Source organism: Cervus canadensis, chromosome 3 (assembly GCF_019320065.1).
Source record: "Cervus canadensis isolate Bull #8, Minnesota chromosome 3, ASM1932006v1, whole genome shotgun sequence".
NCBI lineage: Eukaryota > Metazoa > Chordata > Mammalia > Artiodactyla > Cervidae > Cervus > Cervus canadensis.
Window position 1 is genome coordinate 40,769,985 of NC_057388.1, and position 18,768 is coordinate 40,788,752.

Sequence of the window (18,768 nt, forward strand, 5' to 3'; positions counted from 1 at the left end):
GGTAAGTGGAAGTACATACATGCACATGTTTTCATCCACCCAGCCAGTCTATGTCTTTTGGTTGGTGCATTTAATCCATTTACATTTAAGAGAATTATTGATATGTACGATCCTATTATCATTCTCTTAACTGTTTTGGGTTTATTCTCTTTAGGTAGGGCTTTTCCTCCTCTTGTTTTCTGTCTAGAGAAGTTCGTTTAGCATTTTTGTAAAGCTAAGGTTTGGTGACGCTGAATTCTCTTAACTTTTGCTTGTTTGGAAAACTTTTGTTTTCTCCATCAAATCCTAAGGAGAGTCTTGCTGGGTAGAGTATTCTTGGCTGGTATTCTTAGTATTCTAGGTTCTTCCCTTTCACCACTTTAAATACATCATCCCATCCCCTTCTGACTTGTAGAATTTCTGTTGAGAAATCAGCTGATAGCCTGATGGGAGTTCCTTTGTATGTTGTCATTTTTCCCTTGTTGCTTTTAATATTTTCTGTCTTCAGTTTATGTCAGTTTGATTTCCGTGTGTCTCGGTGTGTCTCTCCTTGGGTTCATCCTTCCTGGGACTCTCTGTGCTTCCTGAACTTGGGTGACTGTTTCCTTTTCCATGTTCAGGAAGTTTTCAGCTATTATCTCTTCAAATGTTTTCTCAGGTCCCTTCTCTCTCTTTTCTCCTTCTGGGACCCCTACAATGCGAATGTTGGTGTATTTAATGTTGTCCTAAAGGTCTCTTAGGCTGTCTTCATTTCTCTTAATTCTTTTTTCTATATTCTGTTCTGCAGAGGTGATTTCCACCATTCTGTCCTCCAGATCACTTATCTGTCCCTAAAAAAGCTTTTGACAAAAATTAACACCTATTTACAAAAAAAAACCACAAACTCTCCAGAAAGTGGACACAGAGGGAACCTACCTCAACATAATAAAGGCCACATGTGACAAATCCACAGCAAAGATCATTCTCAATGGTGAAAAACTGAAAGCATTTCCTCTAAGATCAGGAACAAGACAAGGATGTCCACTCTCACTACTATTATTCAACATAATTATGGAAGCCCTAGTCACAGCACTTAAGAGAAGGAAAAGAAATAAAACGAATGAATCCAAACTGGAAAAGAAGAAGTGAAAACTGTCACTGCAGATGACATGATACTATACATAGAAAACCCTAAATATTCTAACAGAAAACTACTAGTACTCATCAGTGAACCTGGTAAAGTGCAGGATACAAAATTAAGGCACAAAAATCTCTTGTATTCCTATACACTAACAATGAAAAGTCAGTAACAGGAAGTAAGCAAACAATCCCATTCACTACTGCAAAAAAAATAAAATACTTAGGAATAAGCCTACCTAAGGAGACAAAAGATCTATATGCAGAAAACTGTAAGATACTGATGAAAGAAACCAAAGGCATCACAGAGAAATATATCATGTTCTTGGACTGCAAGAATCAATGCTGTGAAAATGACTATAATCCCAAAAGCAATCTACAAATTCAATGCAATCCTTATCAAATTACCAATGGCATTTTTCACAAAACAAAAATTTTTACAATCTGTATGAAACACAAAAGACCTCAAATAACCAAAGCAATCCTAAGAAAGAAAAATGGAGCTGGAGGAATCAGGCTCCCTGACTTCAGACTATACTACAAAGCTACAGTAATTAAGACAGTACGGTACTGGCACAAAAACAGAAATATGTATCAACAGAACAGGAGAAAAAGCCCAGAGATAAACTAACACACCTATAGTCACCTAATCTATGACAAAGGAGACAAGAATGTACAGTGTAGAAAAGATAGCCTTTTCAATAACTGGTGCTGGGAAAAGTGGACAGCTACAGGTAGAAAGATAAAAATTAGAACACTCCCTAACGCCATACACAAAAATAAACTCAAAATGGATTAAAGATCTAAATGTAAGGCCAGACACTATAAACCTATTAGAGGAAAACATAGGCAGAAGACTGACATAAATCACAGCAAGATGATTTTTTTTGACCTATCAAGGCTGTATATTGTCATCCTGCTTATTTAACTTATATGCAGAGTACATCATGAGAAACGCTAGGTTGGAGGAAGCACAAGCTAGAATCAAGATTGCCGGGAGAATATCAATAACCTCAGATATGCAGATGACACCACCCTTATGGCAGAAAGTGAAGTGAACTAAAGAGCCTCTTGATGAAAGTGAAAGAGGAGAGTGAAAAAGTTGGCTTAAAGCTCAACATTCAGAAAACTAAGATCATGGCATCTGGTCCCATCACCTCATGGGAAATAGATGGGGAAACAGTGGAAACAGTGTCAGATTTTATTTTGGGGGGCTCCAAAATCACTGCAGATGGTGACTGCAGCCATGAAATTAAAAGACGCTTACTCCTTGGAAGGAAAGTTATGACCAACCTAGACAGCTTATTAAAAAGCAGAGACATTACTTTGTCAACAAAGGTTCATCTAGTCAAGGCTGTGGTTTTTCCAGTGGTCATGTATGGATGTGAGAGTTGGACTATAAAGAAAGCTGAGCACTGAAGAATTGATGCTTTTGAACTGTGGTATTGGAGAAGACTCTTGAGAGTCCCTTGGACTGCAAAGAGATCCAACCAGTCCACCCTAAAGGAGATCAGTCCTGCGTGTTCACTGGTAGGACTGATGTTGAAGCTGAAACTCCAATACTTTGGCCACCTGATGCAAAGAGGTGACTCATTTGAAAAGACCCTGATGCTGGGAAAGATTGAGGGCAGGAGGAGAAGGGGACGACAGAGGATGAGCTGGCTGGATGGCATTACCGGCTCAACGGACATGGGTTTGGATGGACTCCGGGAGTTGGTAATGGACACGTGCTGCGGTTCATGGGGTTGCAAAGAGTCAGACACGACTGAGCGACTGAACTGAACTAGAGTAATGAAAAAAAGGAGGGGCCTAATTAAACTTAGACACTTTTGTACAGCAAGGCAAACTATAAACAAGATGAAAAGACAACCCTGAGAACGGGAGAAAATAACTGCAAACAAAACAGTTGACAAAGGGTTAGTCTCCAAAATATACAGGCAGCTCATATAGTTCAATATCAGAAAAATGACTCAATCAAAAAGTGGGCAGAAGACCTAAACAGTAATTTCTCCAAAGATGACATACACGTGACCAATAAACACATGAAAAGATGCTCAACACTGCTCATTATTAGAGAAGAGCAAATCAAAACAACGAGGTATCCCCTCACACCAGGCAGAATGACCATCACCAAAAAAATCTACAAAGAAATGCTGGAGAGTGTGTAGAGAAAAGGGAACTCTCTAACACTGTTGGTGGGAACATAAACTGATACAGTCACTGTGGAGAACAGTAAGGAGGTTCCTTAAACTGAAAGCAGAACTACCATATGATCCAGCAATCCTACTTCTGGGCATATACCAGGAGAAAACCATAATTCCAAAAGACAAATGCACCCCAATATTCATAGTGGCACTACTTACAATAGCCAGGACATGGAAGCAACTGAAATGCCCATCAACAGAGGAATGGATAAAGAAGATGTGGTACATATATAACAATGGAATTATTAGTCATAAAAATGAATGAAATTGTGCCATTTACATAGACGTGGATGGACCTAGAGACTGTCATACAGAGTGAAGTCTGTCAGAAAGAGGAAAACAAATATTGTATATAACTCACTTATGTGGAATCTATAAAAAATAGTACAGATGAACTTGTTTGCAGAGCAGAAATTGAGACACAGACACAGAGAAGAAATGCATGGACACAAAGTTGGGGGGTGGGGGATTGGGATTGACATCACACTACTGTGTATAAAATAATAGATAATTAATGAGAACCTACTGTATATCACTAAAGAAGGAAATGGCAACCCACTCCAGTACTCTTGCCTGGAAAATTCCATGGACGGAGGAGCTTTGTAGGCTACAATCCATGGGGTTGCAAAGAGTCTGACACAACTGAGTGACTTCACTTTCTTTCTTTCTCTGTGTAGCACAAGGGGAAAATGAAGATACAATCTGTTTGCAAGACATGTATTAACTTTAAAAACACATTACAGAGTAGGTGCAAGCAAACACTACTTGATTTCACTTACACAAGGTACCTAGAACAGTCAAATTCATAAAGTCAGAAAGTACACTAGTAGATGCCAGGGGCCAGGGTTGGGGGTCAGAATGGGGAATAGGGACTTAGTGTTTAATGAAGACAGTGTTTCAGTTTAAGAAAGTGGAAAATTCAGTAGATGGATGATGTTGAGAGCTGCACAACAATGTGAATGTACTTAGCACCACTGAAATGTTAAATATGGTTAAAATAGTATATTTTATACTATGTGACTTTTACCACAATAAAAAACATTTAAAAAATTAAAGTGCTCAAAGAATAATAGGGACACTGTCAAAAGAATAAAATAAGAAACAATGAGTCTATACTGGTATGAATGAATGGGCAAGTATAAGAGAATGAAGTTTTTTCTGTAGCAGAAAGCCAGCTAATAAACACAGAAGAAATTAGTGAACTGGGGAAAAAGAAAATCACCAATTTTCAACCATCTTCCCCCCCCCCCCCCAATTTCAGTGAGATATAATTACCCTAACATTGCATAAGCTTAAGTTGTACAACATAATGGTATGATACATGTATACAGAGCAAAATGATTAGCACACTAAATTAACCATCACCTCACACACACATCAGAAAGAAATGCATGTTCACAGATTAGAAGACTTAATGTTAACATATCCATACCCAAAACAATCTATAGATTCAATGCAATCTCTATCAAAATTTCAAAGGCATTTTTTCCCAGAAATAGAAAAATCCATCCTGAAATTCACCCTGAATCTTGAGGGATCCCAGGTGCCCAAAATAATTTTGTAAAAAACAAAAATTGGAGGAGTCACACTTTCTGATTTCCAAAACATACTACAAAGCTATGGTGTTCAAAACAGTGTACTACTGGCATAAAGACAAACAAACTACTGGAACAGAACAGAGCCCAGAAATAAAACTCCTGCATATGTGGTCAAATAATCTTTGATAAAATCATTCAATGGTGAAAGGACAGCCTCTTCAACAACGTGTATGCAGAAAAATGGATATACACACGCAAATGAATGAAAGTGGGCCCTTAACTCACCCCACATACGAAAATTAACTCAAAGTGGATTAAAGCCCTAAAAATAAAACCTAAAGCTATAAAACTCCTATAAGAAAATTTATGGTTAAACTTCGTGACACTGTACTTGGCAGTGATTTCCTTGGTTGTGAAACTAAGGCACAACCTAAGACAGTAAAAGTAAAAATACACAAGTGAGACTATAGAAAACTTAAAAGTTTTATGCATCAATGCCAATAATCAATAGAGTGAAAGGCAGCTTATGGATGAACGAGAATATTTGCAAACTATATACATGATAGTGGGTTAATATCCAGAATATATAAAGAACTACAACTTAAGAGCAAAAAATCAAATATCTCAATTTACAAATGGCAAAGGGCTTGAATAGACATTTCTCCAATGATACAGAAACAGCCACCAAGCATATGAAAAGATGCTCAACATCACCAATCATTAGGTAAATGCAAATTAAAACCATAAGGAGATATGACTTTTATATCCATTATACCTAGTATCAACAAAATAGAAAATAACAAGTGTTGACAAAGATGTGAAAAAATCAGAAACTGTGTGTACTACTGGTGCAAAGCTGAAGTGGCACAGAAAACAGTCTACACTACAGAAAATCACTACAGAAAATAGTATAGAGGTTCCTCAAAAAAGTTGAAAATAGAACTACCATATGATCTAGCAATTCTGCTTTTGGAAAGTACAAATGTTATTTGCTCTGTCATGCCTGACTCTTTGCAACCCCACGGACTGCACACCAGGCTCCTTTGCCCATGGGATTTTTCCAGGCAAGGACACTGGAATGGTTTGCCATTTCCTTCTCCAGGGAATCTTGCCAACCCAGGGATTGAACCTGGGTCTCCTGCAATGCAGGCAAATTCTTGACTGACTGAGCTTTGCTTTTGGGGATATATTCAGAAGAAGCATGGTCTTGAAGACATACTTGCATACCCATGTTCACAGCAGCACTATTCACAACAGCCAAGCAATGAAAATAACCCACATGTCCACCAATGGATGAATGAATAAAGAAAATTATACACGAGTATTATTTAGCCTTAAAGGAAATCCTGCCACACATCACAAAATGGATGAATCTTGAGGATGTTAAACTAAGCCTGACTTAGTTTAACTGAAATAAGTTAAACTGACTTAAATAAGCCTGACTGAAATAAGCCAGTCACAAAAAGACCAATGCTGTGTTATCCCATTCATTTGAGGTACCTAGCATAGCCAAATTCATAGAAACAGAAAACAGAAGAATGGCTGCCTGGGACTGGAGGGAAGAGTAAATAGTAGTTGTTTTTAAGTTTAATGGTTACAGAGTTTCAGATTTGCAAGATGAGAAGTTCCGGAAAGCTGTTTCAAGACAACATTAATGTAATTAACACTACTGAACTGTATACTAAAATGACTGAGATGGTAAATTTTACGTACTTTTTAATTACAATTAAAAAAAAAAACACCTCAGTATAAACTCCATATATACAGCTGACCCTCAAAAAACATAGTTTGAACTGTGTAGTTTCTCTTACACACAATTTAAAAAAAAATACTACATTACTACTTGATCTGTGATTGGTTGAATCTGCAGATGCAGAACCACGACATGGAGTGTTATAAAGTTATACAAAGATTTTTGACTGTGTAAACAGTCACCACCACTAACCCCCACATCGTGTGAAGATCAACTGTATTCAAGAAAGGAGAAGAAAGCCTGAACATATAAAGGAACAACATTTAAAATGTTGTTTGAGTCAAATCAAACTTCTAGAAACGAAAATGTCTATTAAGAAAAATACCATGGGGCTTCGGTGGTGCTTCAGTGGCAAAGAATCCACTGGCCGACACAGAAGACTCAGGTTCAATCCCTGATCCAGGGAGATCCCAAATGCTGTGAAGCAAGTAAGTCTGTGCTCCACAATATTCAGCCTGTGCTCTAGAGCCTGGGAGCTGCAACTACTGAGGCCCCCAAGGCCTAGAAACCATGCTGCACAAGTGACCCCACCACAGTGAGAAGCCCACAAACTCCAAATAAAGAGCAGCCGCTGCTTGCTGCAACTAGAGAAAAGCCCAACATGGCAGCAAAGACCCAGTGTGGCCAAAAATAAAAAAAAATTAAAAAGAAAAATACACTGAATGAGATAATAGTAAATCAGAAAGTGAAAAGATTAGTAATCTTGAGGACATAGCAAGAGATATTGTCCAAGTTGAAATAAGGAGAGAAAAAAAAAAAAAGGAAGAGAGCATCAGTTGGCTGTGGGATATTATCAAGAAGCATAATATATGAATAACTAGAGTACCAGAATGAGAAGAATAAAGAAACAAAGAAAAAATATCTGAAGAAATAATGGACAAATTTCTTCTACATTTGATAAAAATGGTAAAGCTTCAAACCAAGAAGTTCAACAAACCCCAAGCCTAAGAAACATAAAACACCTAGACACATCTTACTACAAGTGCATAAAACAAATGATAAAAGAGATCTTGAAAGCAGCCAGAGGAAAAAAAAACATTTTCAGTGTAGTGAAGTAAGGATAACAGTAGATTTCACACTGGAAAAATGCAATGAGATGACAGGGGTGCAGTATCGTTATACTCCTGGGAAAAAAAGGAAAAAAAAAAAAAAAAGGTGTTGATCTAAATTTCTATACTTGGCAAATATATATTTCAAAAAAGTATTTTTTCAGACATAAAAAGCTGAAAAAAATTTCATCAGTAATACAGCATTACAACCATTACAATAAATACTAAAGTAAGTACTTCAGGAAAAAGGAAAATACCAGATGGAAAAAGAATTCCAAAGGAAAGAAGGGCCCTGAAAATGGTAAATATGTGGGTAAATGTAAGAGATTTTTAAAAAAAAAGTTCACTGTACTTAATTGGTCAGTCATGTCCAACTCTTTGTGACCCCATGGGCTGCAGTCCACCAGGATCCTCTGTCCATAGGGATTCTCCAGGCAAGAATACTCAAGTGGGTTGCCACGCCCTCCTCCAGGGAATCTTCCCAACCCAGGGATCAAGCCCAGGTCTCCAGCATTGCAGGTGGATTCTTTACCATCTGAGCCACCAATCCCCCTAAAAGACAGCTGACTATGTAAAGGTGAAAACAGAAATACATTGTGGAATTTTTAACAAATGTAAAACCAGAATGTATGACAATAGCACACAAGCTGAAAAGAGAAAATGGAAGCATGCTGTTACAAGGCACTTATATGAAATGAAAAGTGGTGTTTTACTCAAAGTAGATGTGATAAGCTAAAGATGTATATAGCCACTACAAACAAGCAGTAAAATTAAAAAAAAAAAAAGCTAGAGAATTAATTCCCCAATAAAATATTTGTTGAGTATCATAAAAATACTCAAATACAAAAGAAGGCAAAGAAAAAAAGGAACAAAGAACAGATGTAACAAATAAGAAACACATACCAAGAAGGAAGATTTAAACCCAACAAAACAATCACATTAAATGTAAATGGTCTAAATCAAGAGCAGAGATTAGAAAGCTGGATTAGAAAGACAGAAAAGAAAAGGCAAGGTCCAACTATATGCCATGTACCAGAAATCCAGCTTAAATACAAATAGGTAAAAAGTTTTCAAATAGAAAAAGAGAAATAACACTAACACTACTCAAAACAAAGCTAGAGTGGCAATACAAACAAAGTAGACTTCAGAGAAAAGCATATTACCAAAGGTCCATTTCACAATGACAAAACGATCCAGTTCACCAAAAGATAACGACCCTAAATATGCATGTATCGAGTAACAGAACTTCAAACTACCAATATATGAAGCCAAACTGATCAAACTACAAGGAGAAATTGGCAAGGCCACAATTACAGTCAGAGATTTCAACACCCTTCTCTCAAAAATGGAGAGAACAAGGAGACAAAATATATGTAAAGATACAAAAGGCTTGAAAATTTTGTCAGTCAACTTCATCTGACTAGTATTTATAGAACACTCCACCCAACATTCTTTTCAAGCACACATGAATCATTTACCAAGAGAGATGATACTCTGTGCTATAAAACAAGTCTCAATAAATTTTAAATGACTCAAATCATGCCATGTATGTTCTCTGACCACAGTGAAATTAAATCAGAAGTCAACATCTGAAAAATACCTCAATATTGGGAAACTTATGTACGTACCTTTAAATAACCAACAGGTTCAATGAAGAAATCACAAACAAAATCAACATGGATTTTTGAATTGAACAAAAATAAAAACATGAATATCAACATTTGTGAGATGCAGTCCAATTACTATTTAGAGGGGAATTTTCTAGCATTAAACATTTATATTAGAAGACAACAACAGAATAAGTTTACATTTTAAGATTCTAACAAATCAAAAGCTAATAAAATACAAAGCAAACAACAAAATGGAAATAACAGAAATCACTGAAACTGAAAACAAAATCAATTTTAAAAACAACAAAAACCTGGCTCTTTGAGAATATCAACAAAACAGACAAATCTGTAGCCAGACTGAACAGGAAAAAAAGTGAGAAAATACACAAATTAACAGTCAGGAATGAGAAAGAAGACATTACTACAGACCTTAGAGATATTAAAAAGATAATAAAGGAATGTTATAAAAAAAAAAGGAATGTTATGAACATGTATGCCCCTGAATTTAACAATTTAGATTAAATAAACAAATTCCTTTAAAGATACAAATGACTGATGCTTACTCAAAAAGAAATAAAAAGAAATAATAAATTAAATAAATAGAATTTGAAGCTAAAATCTTTCCCATAAAGAAAACTCCAGATATGAGTATGCCAGCCATTTAAATTCATCTTAAGTTTAAGATATCAATACATGGAGAGATCAGGTATTTATTAACTATCGTGTATAAGCATTACAGATAGAATTTTGATATGGTTATGTTAGTAGTTAGTAAAATCATTCTGGAAGGAAACTGTGTAGAGAATTGGTTAATATGAGGCTAAATTAAAATCAAACAGACCTGGGACTTCCTTGATGGTTCAGTGGCTAAGACTCTGCACTTCTACTGCAGGGGGCCCAGGTTTGATCCCTGGTCAGAGAACTAAGATCCTGAATGCCTCAAGGTCACAAAAAAAAAAAAAAAGGTAAAGAGATTAGAGACAATAATGAAACGATGAGGACATGAAGTAAGTCAGTGGCAACAAGCACTTTTATTAACTCAGAGTAGGTGTTGAAACAGGGCATTAATAAAATAGATAACTAGTAGAGAGAATAACCAGATGCAGTGACTGATTGGACATGAAACGTATGGGGAATAAAAGAGTAAGGGTATTCCATGATTCCCGGCTTGAACATTAGAAGAACCATTCACTAGAATAGGCAATACAAGAGGAGAAAAGATGATACATTTATTCAACAGATGGAACATTTACGACAGCGAGATCACTAACATACAGCCAGGCATCTTGGGATTGCTAAGTCAAGTTGGCCTTAGGAAGCATCACTACGAACAAAGCTAGTGGAGGTGATGGGATTCCAGCTAAACTATTTCAAATTCTACAAGATGATGCTGTGAAAGTGCTGCACTCAATATGCCAGCAAATTTGGAAAACTCAGCAGTGGCCACAGGACTGGAAAAGGTCAGTTTTCATTCCAAGCACAAAGAAAGGCAATGCCAGAGAATGTACAAACTACCACACAATTGCATTCATTTCACATGCTAGCAAAGTAACGCACAAAACTCTCCAAGCTAGGCTTCAACAATACATGAACCAAAAACTTCCAGATGTTCAAGTTGATTTAGAAAAGGCAGAGGAACCAGAGATTAAATTGCCAACATCCACTGGATCATAGAAAAAGCAAGAGAATTCCACAAGAATATCTACTTCTGCTTCACTGACTATGCTAAAGCCTTTGACTGTGTGGATGACAACAAATTGGAAAATTCTTAAAGAGATGGGAATACCAGACCACCTTACCTGTCTCCTGAGAAACCTGTATGCAAGTCAAGAAGCAACAGAAATGGACATGGGACAACAGATTGGTTCCAAATCGGGAAAGGAGTATGACAAGACTGTATACTGCCACCCTGCTTATTTAACTTATACGCAGAGTGTATCATGTGAAATGCCAGGCTGGATGAAGCACAAGCTGGAATCAAGATTGCTGAGAGAAATATCAATAACCTCAGATATGCAGATGACACCACACTTACGGCAGAAAGGGAAGAGAAACTAAAGATCCTCTTGATGAAGGTGAAAGAGGAGAATGAAAAAGCTGGCTTAAAGCTCAACATTCAAAAAACAAAGATCATGGTATCCAGTCCCATCACAAACAGGCAAGCACACAATGGAAAGAGTGACAGACTTAATTTTCTTGGGCTCCAAAATCACTGCAGATGGTGACTACAGCCATGAAATTTAAAAGATGCTTACTCCTTGGAAGAAAAGCTATGACCAACCTGAATAGCATATGAAAAAGCAGAGACATAAAGCAGAGACATTATTTTGCTGACAAAGGTCCATCTAGTCAAAGCTATGGTTTTTCCGGTAATCACGTATGGATGTGAGAGTTGAACTATAAAGAAGGCTGAGCACCACAGAATTGATGCTCTTGAACTGTGGTGTGGAGAAGACTCTTGAGGGTCCCCTGTACTGCAAGAAAATCAAACCAGTCAATGCTCAAGGAAATCAGTCCTAAATATTCACTAGAAGGACTGATGCTGAAGCTCCAATACTTGGGCCACCTGATGCAAAGAAGTGACTCATTTGAGTGCTCGCTTCGGCAGCACATATACTAAAATTGGAACAATACAGAGAAGATTAGCATGGCCCCTGTGCAAGGATGACATGCAAATTCGTGAAGCGTTCCATATTTTTAGAATGGGAGAAAATAACAGCAAATGAAGAAACAGACAAAGGATTAATCTCAAAAATATACAAACAACTCCTGCAGCTCAATTCCAGAAAAATAAATGGCCCAATCAAAAAATGGGCCAAAGATCTAAACAGACATTTCTCCAAAGAAGACATACAGATGGCTAACAAACACATGAAAAGATGCTCAACATCACTCATTAACAGAGAAATGCAAATCAAAATCTCAATGAGGTACCATTACACGCCAGTCAGAATGGCTGCTATCCAAAAGTCTACAAGCAATAAATGCTGGAGAGGGTGTGGAGAAAAGGGAACCCTCTTACACTGTTGGTGGGAATGCAAACTAGTACAGCCACTATGGAAAACAGTGTGGAGATTTCTTAAAAAACTGGAAATAGAACTGCCATATGACCCAGCAATACCACTCCTGGGCATACACACTGAGGAAACCAGATCTGAAAGAGACACGTGCACCCCAATGTTCATCGCAGCACTGTTTATAATAGCCAGGACATGGAAGCAACCTAGATGCCCATCAGCAGATGAATGGATAAGGAAGCTGTGGTACATATACACCATGGAATATTACTCAGCCGTTAAAAAGAATTCATTTGAATCAGTTCTAATGAGATGGATGAAACTGGAGCCCATTATACAGAGTGAAGTAAGCCAGAAAGATGAAGACCAATACAGTATACTAACACATATATATGGAATTTAGAAAGATGGTAACGATAACCCTATATGCAAAACAGAAAAAGAGACACAGATGTACAGAACAGAATTTTGGACTCTGTGGGAAAAGGCGAGGGTGGGATGTTTAGAGAGAACAACATCGAAACATGTATATTATCTATGGTGAAACAGATCACCAGCCCAGGTGGATGCATGAGACAAGTGCTTAGGGCTGGTGCACTGGGGAGAGCCAGAGGGATGGGATGGGGAGGGAGGGGGGAGGGGGATCAGGATGGGGAACACGTGTAAATCCATGGCTGATTCATGTCAATGTATGGCAAAAACCACTACAATATTGTAAAGTAATTAGCCTCCAACTAATAAAAATAAATGGAAAAAAAATTAAGAGGGAAAATTAAAAAAAAAAAAAAAAACTGACTCATTTGAAAAGACCCTGATGTGGGAAAGACTGAAAGCAGGAGGAGAAGGGGACGACAGAGGACGAGATGGTTGGATGGCATCATTGACTCAATGGACAAGAGCTTGAGCAAGCTCTGGGATATGGTGAAGGACAGGGAAGCCTGGTGTGCAGTTCAGTGGCTCGCAAAGAGTCGGACAGGACTGAACAACTGAGCAACAACAATGGTACACTTACACACTCAGAGGCCAAAAGGCAGACTCTGTGTGTGTACTCAACTGCTCAGTCTTGTCCAATTCCTTGTGGTCCCATGGACTGTAGGCCTCCAGGCTCCTCTGTCCCTGGGATTCTCTCGGTAAGAACACTGAAGTGGGTTGGCATTTTCTCCTCCAGGGGATCTTCCCAACTCAGGGATCAAACCCACATGTCCTGCAGTTTCTGCATTAGCAGGTGGGTTCTTACTGAGATACCTGGGAAGCCCACCCTATTTATTTGCTCTATCTGGTTTAACGAGTCTCTCCTACTTCCTTCAGGAAAAAATTAGGGAATGTGAAGCTCTCTCCCTACCTTTTCCCTTTTTTGTTGTATGTGGCTGTAATCATTCAATTCTTTACTGAATTCTGCTTATTACCTATGTAACATCATTTGCTCCTTTTAAAGTTTTCACTGTTTGCCATTTTCTGGCTTTCCTGACTCTACTTGAGAACTGTATTTTTTTGTACATTTTTAATATTTATTTTTATTATTTTATTTGGCTGTGCTAACTCTTCGTTGCAGTACGCAGGATCTACTTGGGCATGTGGGATCTACTTCCCTGACCAGAGATTGAACTTGAGACCCTTACTTTGGGACTTCAGAGTCCTAGCCATTGGACCACCAGGGAAATCCCAAGAATCGTATTTTTTTCTTTTAAAGTACACCTTTTCAACTTGGTTGAATTGCAGCAACTTTTTTTTTGGCAAGTCTTATAAGCCAGGCCATGTATCAAGTGCTTCACATATATTCGTTCACCTAATTTTCAAAATTTTGCAAAGTATCTCCATTTTATGATTAAATAAAGCTAAACCTGAAAAAGATTGCATAATCAGCCAAAAATTAAGACAACTGGTGGACTGCAGACCTGAAACTTGAACCTAGATCTGTAGTGCACTAAAACTTGTGACACATAACTTTCATAATATTTTTGCTGCCTTTTGCTGAATGCCTAACCAAGGTGATTTCATCCATGCAACAAGTGTGCCTACTACATGTCTCCACAACTTCTGTAGATCACTTTTAAAGCCCCTTTCCCTACTGTTTCTAAAACTGGAAAGCTGCATACAGTGCACCTTTTCTCCTTTACTTCCTCTCATTAAATGTCAAATTTAATCATGTTATGATTATTATCAGGTAGTGGTTCAGCCACAGCCATTTCCTGCCCCGGTTTCTGTTCAAAATGAAGTCCAACATATTTTCTTTCCTAGTCTTCTAAAATTACCTGTTTTAGGAAGCAATTTTTTTCATCCAAAAGCTCACCTCTATTATTTTGTGTCATTTACGCATCTACATGACACTTAACAAGTTGGACTAAAAAGGGAGCTTTCCTAAATGTCATTTGGTATTTTCAACTTAGTCATGTGATTTTGGTTATCAAGTGATCCACATTTATAAATCCAATGTGAGTATTTATGGTTCTGTGCTCTCCTGAGGGGAAGACATAAGCATGGGACTTTTTCTCAGGTTTTCAAGGACAGTCTCAATTTAAAACATTCTGTCTGTCAATTTAAACATCTCAATTTTTGGGTCAGAAAAGATGGTAACATATATGCCAAGGGTAATGTGCAATATGGACTCTACATGGCAACGGGGTAGGTCAGGTTAAGGAAAGGCAATCACTTAATTAAGACTATTTTACTTTAATTTGTTTGGTGGCACCCCACATCCTACAGAATCTTAGTTTCCAACTAGGGATCCAACACGCACCTCCTGCAGTGGAAGTATACCACTGGACATCCACGGAATTCTCAAGATTATTTTTCTTTTTAAAATAATCCCAAAAGACTTCCCTTGAATAGGCACAGCTGCCTTAGTCTTCTTTTACTGGTTAGGATGAAATATCGTAATGAAATAATGAAATAGTTGCTTGTCTCAACACATTTGGAAATCAGTTTTAGTAAGTATTAAAAAGCAAATATTAAATAAAAATGTAACAATTCACACTCTTGAGATATTCTTATAAAGTATATAATTTCTAACTACTAAATTTGCCCAGCAACATTTCTACACAATTACCATTTAAATTTAGCCTTCGCAAATACTTTGCATACAGAGCCACAATTACTTGCCATTCTCTCAACAATCCATATTCCTCCTCTGAGACCCTGCCTCCTGCTCTGTGAGTTCTGTCTGTGATGACGCCCCCCCTCCCCACTAATAAAAGTCATCAGTCACCTTTTAAGGCTCCAGAGATAGTGCCCTGGTAAACCTCCAGCCCATCTCAACTCTGTTCAATTTATTTGTTTCTTATTCTTCATTCAGGACTTTATTCATCCACATACCAATAAGCCAGTACTTTACATATTTTGCTTAATATTAATACTCCCCTTTGAAGTATTAGTCTTTCCACTTAACAGATAAGGAAACTAAAGATGAACGAAATTTGAGATCATGTTCCAGGTCACAAAGCAAAACAGGAATTCAAATGCTGGTCGGAACTTTGACTCAATTCTCTTTCCATGAAACCACAGACTCTATGGCACTCTCTTATAGTACAATATACACTGTATTGTATTACCATTATTTGTTCTAATCTCTCTCTCTCACTAAAGGGATGTTCCTCAAAGACAGGGAAGGACTCCATCCTTACATTCCAGCAATAGTCAACAGTGCTTACTACACAGTGATCTCAAAGTGTTACCGAATATTAAGTTTATGGTTCTGCAGCATTATTTTCCACTGATTAGTTGCCTTCAACCAAATCTGTATGAAGCCATTTTTACTGTGATGGTAAAACACAAGTCTGGAATACAGGCTTTGTAATTAGATCGCTTAGATGTGAATTCCACCTCTAAACTTATTATCTGAGAAATCTTGAACACATGTGTTAACTACATTAACTCATAGGAGGACAGTAATCACTGTAGCTACCTCTCAGGATTATAATGATTAAATGAGGTAAAACAGAGGCAACTGAACTATTTTTTTTGATCTTCATTTTTTTCTACACGCTACCCTAAATTTTCTTCAGCTCAGTCTAGGACATCCTTTTTCATTATAAATTCTTGAAATGTTGGTATTACTCAAGTCATAAAAAAAGAAATAAATAATTCCATTTGCAGCAACATGGATGGACCTACAGAGCGTCATACTGAGTGAAGTCAGAGAAAAACAAATACCACATAATATCACTTATATGTGGAATATTTAAAAACGGTACAGATGAACTTAAATACAGAACAGAAATAGTTACAGATGTAGAAAACAAACTTATGGTTATTGGGTGTAAAGGGGAGGGATAAATTGGAAAATTGGGACTGACATAGAGACACTACTACATATAAAATAGATAATAAGGATTTACAGTATAGCACGGGAAACTCTACTCAATACTTATAATAGCCTATGTGGGAAAAGCGTCTAAAAAAGAGTGGATATATGTATAACTGATTCACTTTGCTGCACACCTGAAACTAACAACATTGCAAATCAACTATATCCAATAAAAACTTAAAAAAAAAAAAATTCCTTGAAATTTTGAATGAAATGGACTAGCCAAAAAGGTTCATGGCTTAAAAATTGGTCAGGTCACTTACTTGACTTTTACAGCCAACTGGCCAGTGCCAGTTTGGACTAAAAAAAAAGTTTATTCTTGGAAGCCTGACCATGCAAGAGTGTCCCCATTGTACATTTTATTTGCTCACCTCATTTTCAAGCCCTACCAGAAAGTTTGAAAATTAGAACACGGGCACTTTATTACCACCTAACTTAATACTACCTAGGATGCACACAGACAACTCAATTGTGAGGGAGGCATGCTGCTATTTTCCCAACAAGAAAACGCTCCTCGAACCACCTGTGTTCTGGTCTCAGGCAAAACTCATTCTCCCCACACCTCCAAGATTTCTCGAATCTAGAGGATAAGTCACTGCAACGGCCAGGGACTATCCACTGCCATCTCTTAAACTGAGCAGTGGTTACTCCAAAAAGTTAGGATTTTATATTGTTATGCTATTTTTATGGATCTTTAGGCTAAAGTGTGTAATTTCCAAATTTTTAGAATTCCCCCTTAAAACTTTAAAAAGCTATGAAAAAGCCCAGTTTGGGGGGAAAAAAGTTTTTAAAAATACATAACCCCTTGAAACAAGAGCAAATACGAAGGCTACAGCCACAATCTCAAACGGGGCGGGGGGGGTCAGATCTTCAAGTCTATTTGGCTAAAGCTAACCAAAAACTATAAAATCAAAGTACCACAAATAACAGACTAACCTCAAAGTAAGCAGGATATACCATTAACAAAGTAAGCAAGTGTAAATGACAAAACACTTAATACATTCACACGAATTTTAAAATTACTTGGTACATGTCAACAGATACTGAGATTAAGAAATTGTCCCAGATTCTGTAATTCCCTACTCAGTACATGTTGTTATAAAGCAGGTCCTTTTTTGAGGGGGAGGGGGACCACGCTAAAAATTAAAAGGGTATCAGATTACCGACAGAATACTCTGCAAAGTTCTACTACAAGGCGCTCCATTAGAAAGCCATGACCTGAAGGAACAATACCAAAACACTGGCTGTCAACATGAGACAGATAAAAATAAGAAAATGTGAAGCACTTCGATGGACCGCGGCATTGTTTCCAGACAAGAAATACCCCTTTAAGGCCCACGCCAAGGATTTCAGCACCCGCTCCGAGGTCAGTCCTGCAATCGGAAAACTGCTGCCCTCAGTGAGGGCAGGGCAGAGACCCCCGCCAGCCGGCTCTCAGCGTGCGGAGTCGCCCCCTCCTTCCGAGCTCGCCCCTCCGGCCGGGACTCGGCCACCCGCTGGCCGCACACGCCCTCGGACCCGACGCGCCCCCAACAGAACGCCACGGGAAGGAAGCGAAGGAGCGGGGCCTTGAGGAGGGGCGGGAGGGGCGAGAGGCGGCGCTGGGACTCGGGCCGGCACCATCCACGCTCGAGAACTGCCCGGGTTCGGGAGGAGGGAAACTGAGCCTCCGCCGCCGGCCAAGTGATAGGATCCCGGAGCGCAGGTGCCGGCGGCCGCCCGACGAAGTCACGGGCCGGGAGGACGCCGCGTTGACCCCAGAGCCCCCACCTCCATCCCACTCGCCGCTCTCCTCCCTCATCCACCTTCATCTTCGGCTTATGTCAGAACCCAACGACCTCCACACGGCCCTCCCGAGCGTGGAGGTGATGCCGGCTCTTACCTTAGGAAAGGGCGCCGCGCCGCTAGAGGCGGCTAGGGTGCGCGCGGGAGACACCGAGGCGAGCGCCGCCGCTGCCGCGGGAGCCTGAGGAGTCACAACGAAGCCGCCCGCGGGCGCGCCGCCTCCAGATCCACCGCCCCACCCCCTCTCCCGCAGGATTTTGCGCTGGAGCCTGCAGTCTCCGCGCTCTGACTGGTAGAGCCAGAGGAGGGGCGGGGCGCCCCGCGGGGGCGGGGCCGAGCGCTACAAAGTCTAATTGGCATCTGTAGGCCCAATGGGACCACGGATGCTCCCGGCTTTGCTTAGACTGACTTTCC

The 18,768-nt window shown here is 38.9% G+C and overlaps 1 protein-coding gene and 2 non-coding genes across 6 annotated transcripts in view; 2 read left to right on the plus strand and 1 right to left on the minus strand.

Moving 5' to 3' along the window:
* PHTF2 (putative homeodomain transcription factor 2) overlaps window positions 1–18,604 on the minus strand; it is a 125,685-nt gene extending 107,081 nt beyond the window's left edge. For 3 of the 4 annotated variants that reach the window (XM_043462940.1, XM_043462939.1, XM_043462938.1), the window contains exon 1: window positions 18,452–18,603. The gene's annotated coding sequence lies outside the window, so the exon portion shown is untranslated. Of the gene's footprint in view, window positions 1–18,451 lie in introns of all 4 variants that reach the window. The other variant, XM_043462937.1, reaches the window with a different exon arrangement.
* On the plus strand, window positions 10,099–10,171 carry TRNAR-UCU. Its single transcript has one exon. It is a non-coding gene; the product is annotated as a tRNA-Arg (tRNA).
* On the plus strand, window positions 11,842–11,948 carry LOC122438956. The gene has a single exon (XR_006268701.1). It is a non-coding gene; the product is annotated as a U6 spliceosomal RNA (small nuclear RNA).
* Window positions 18,605–18,768: the final 164 nt, after the last annotated feature.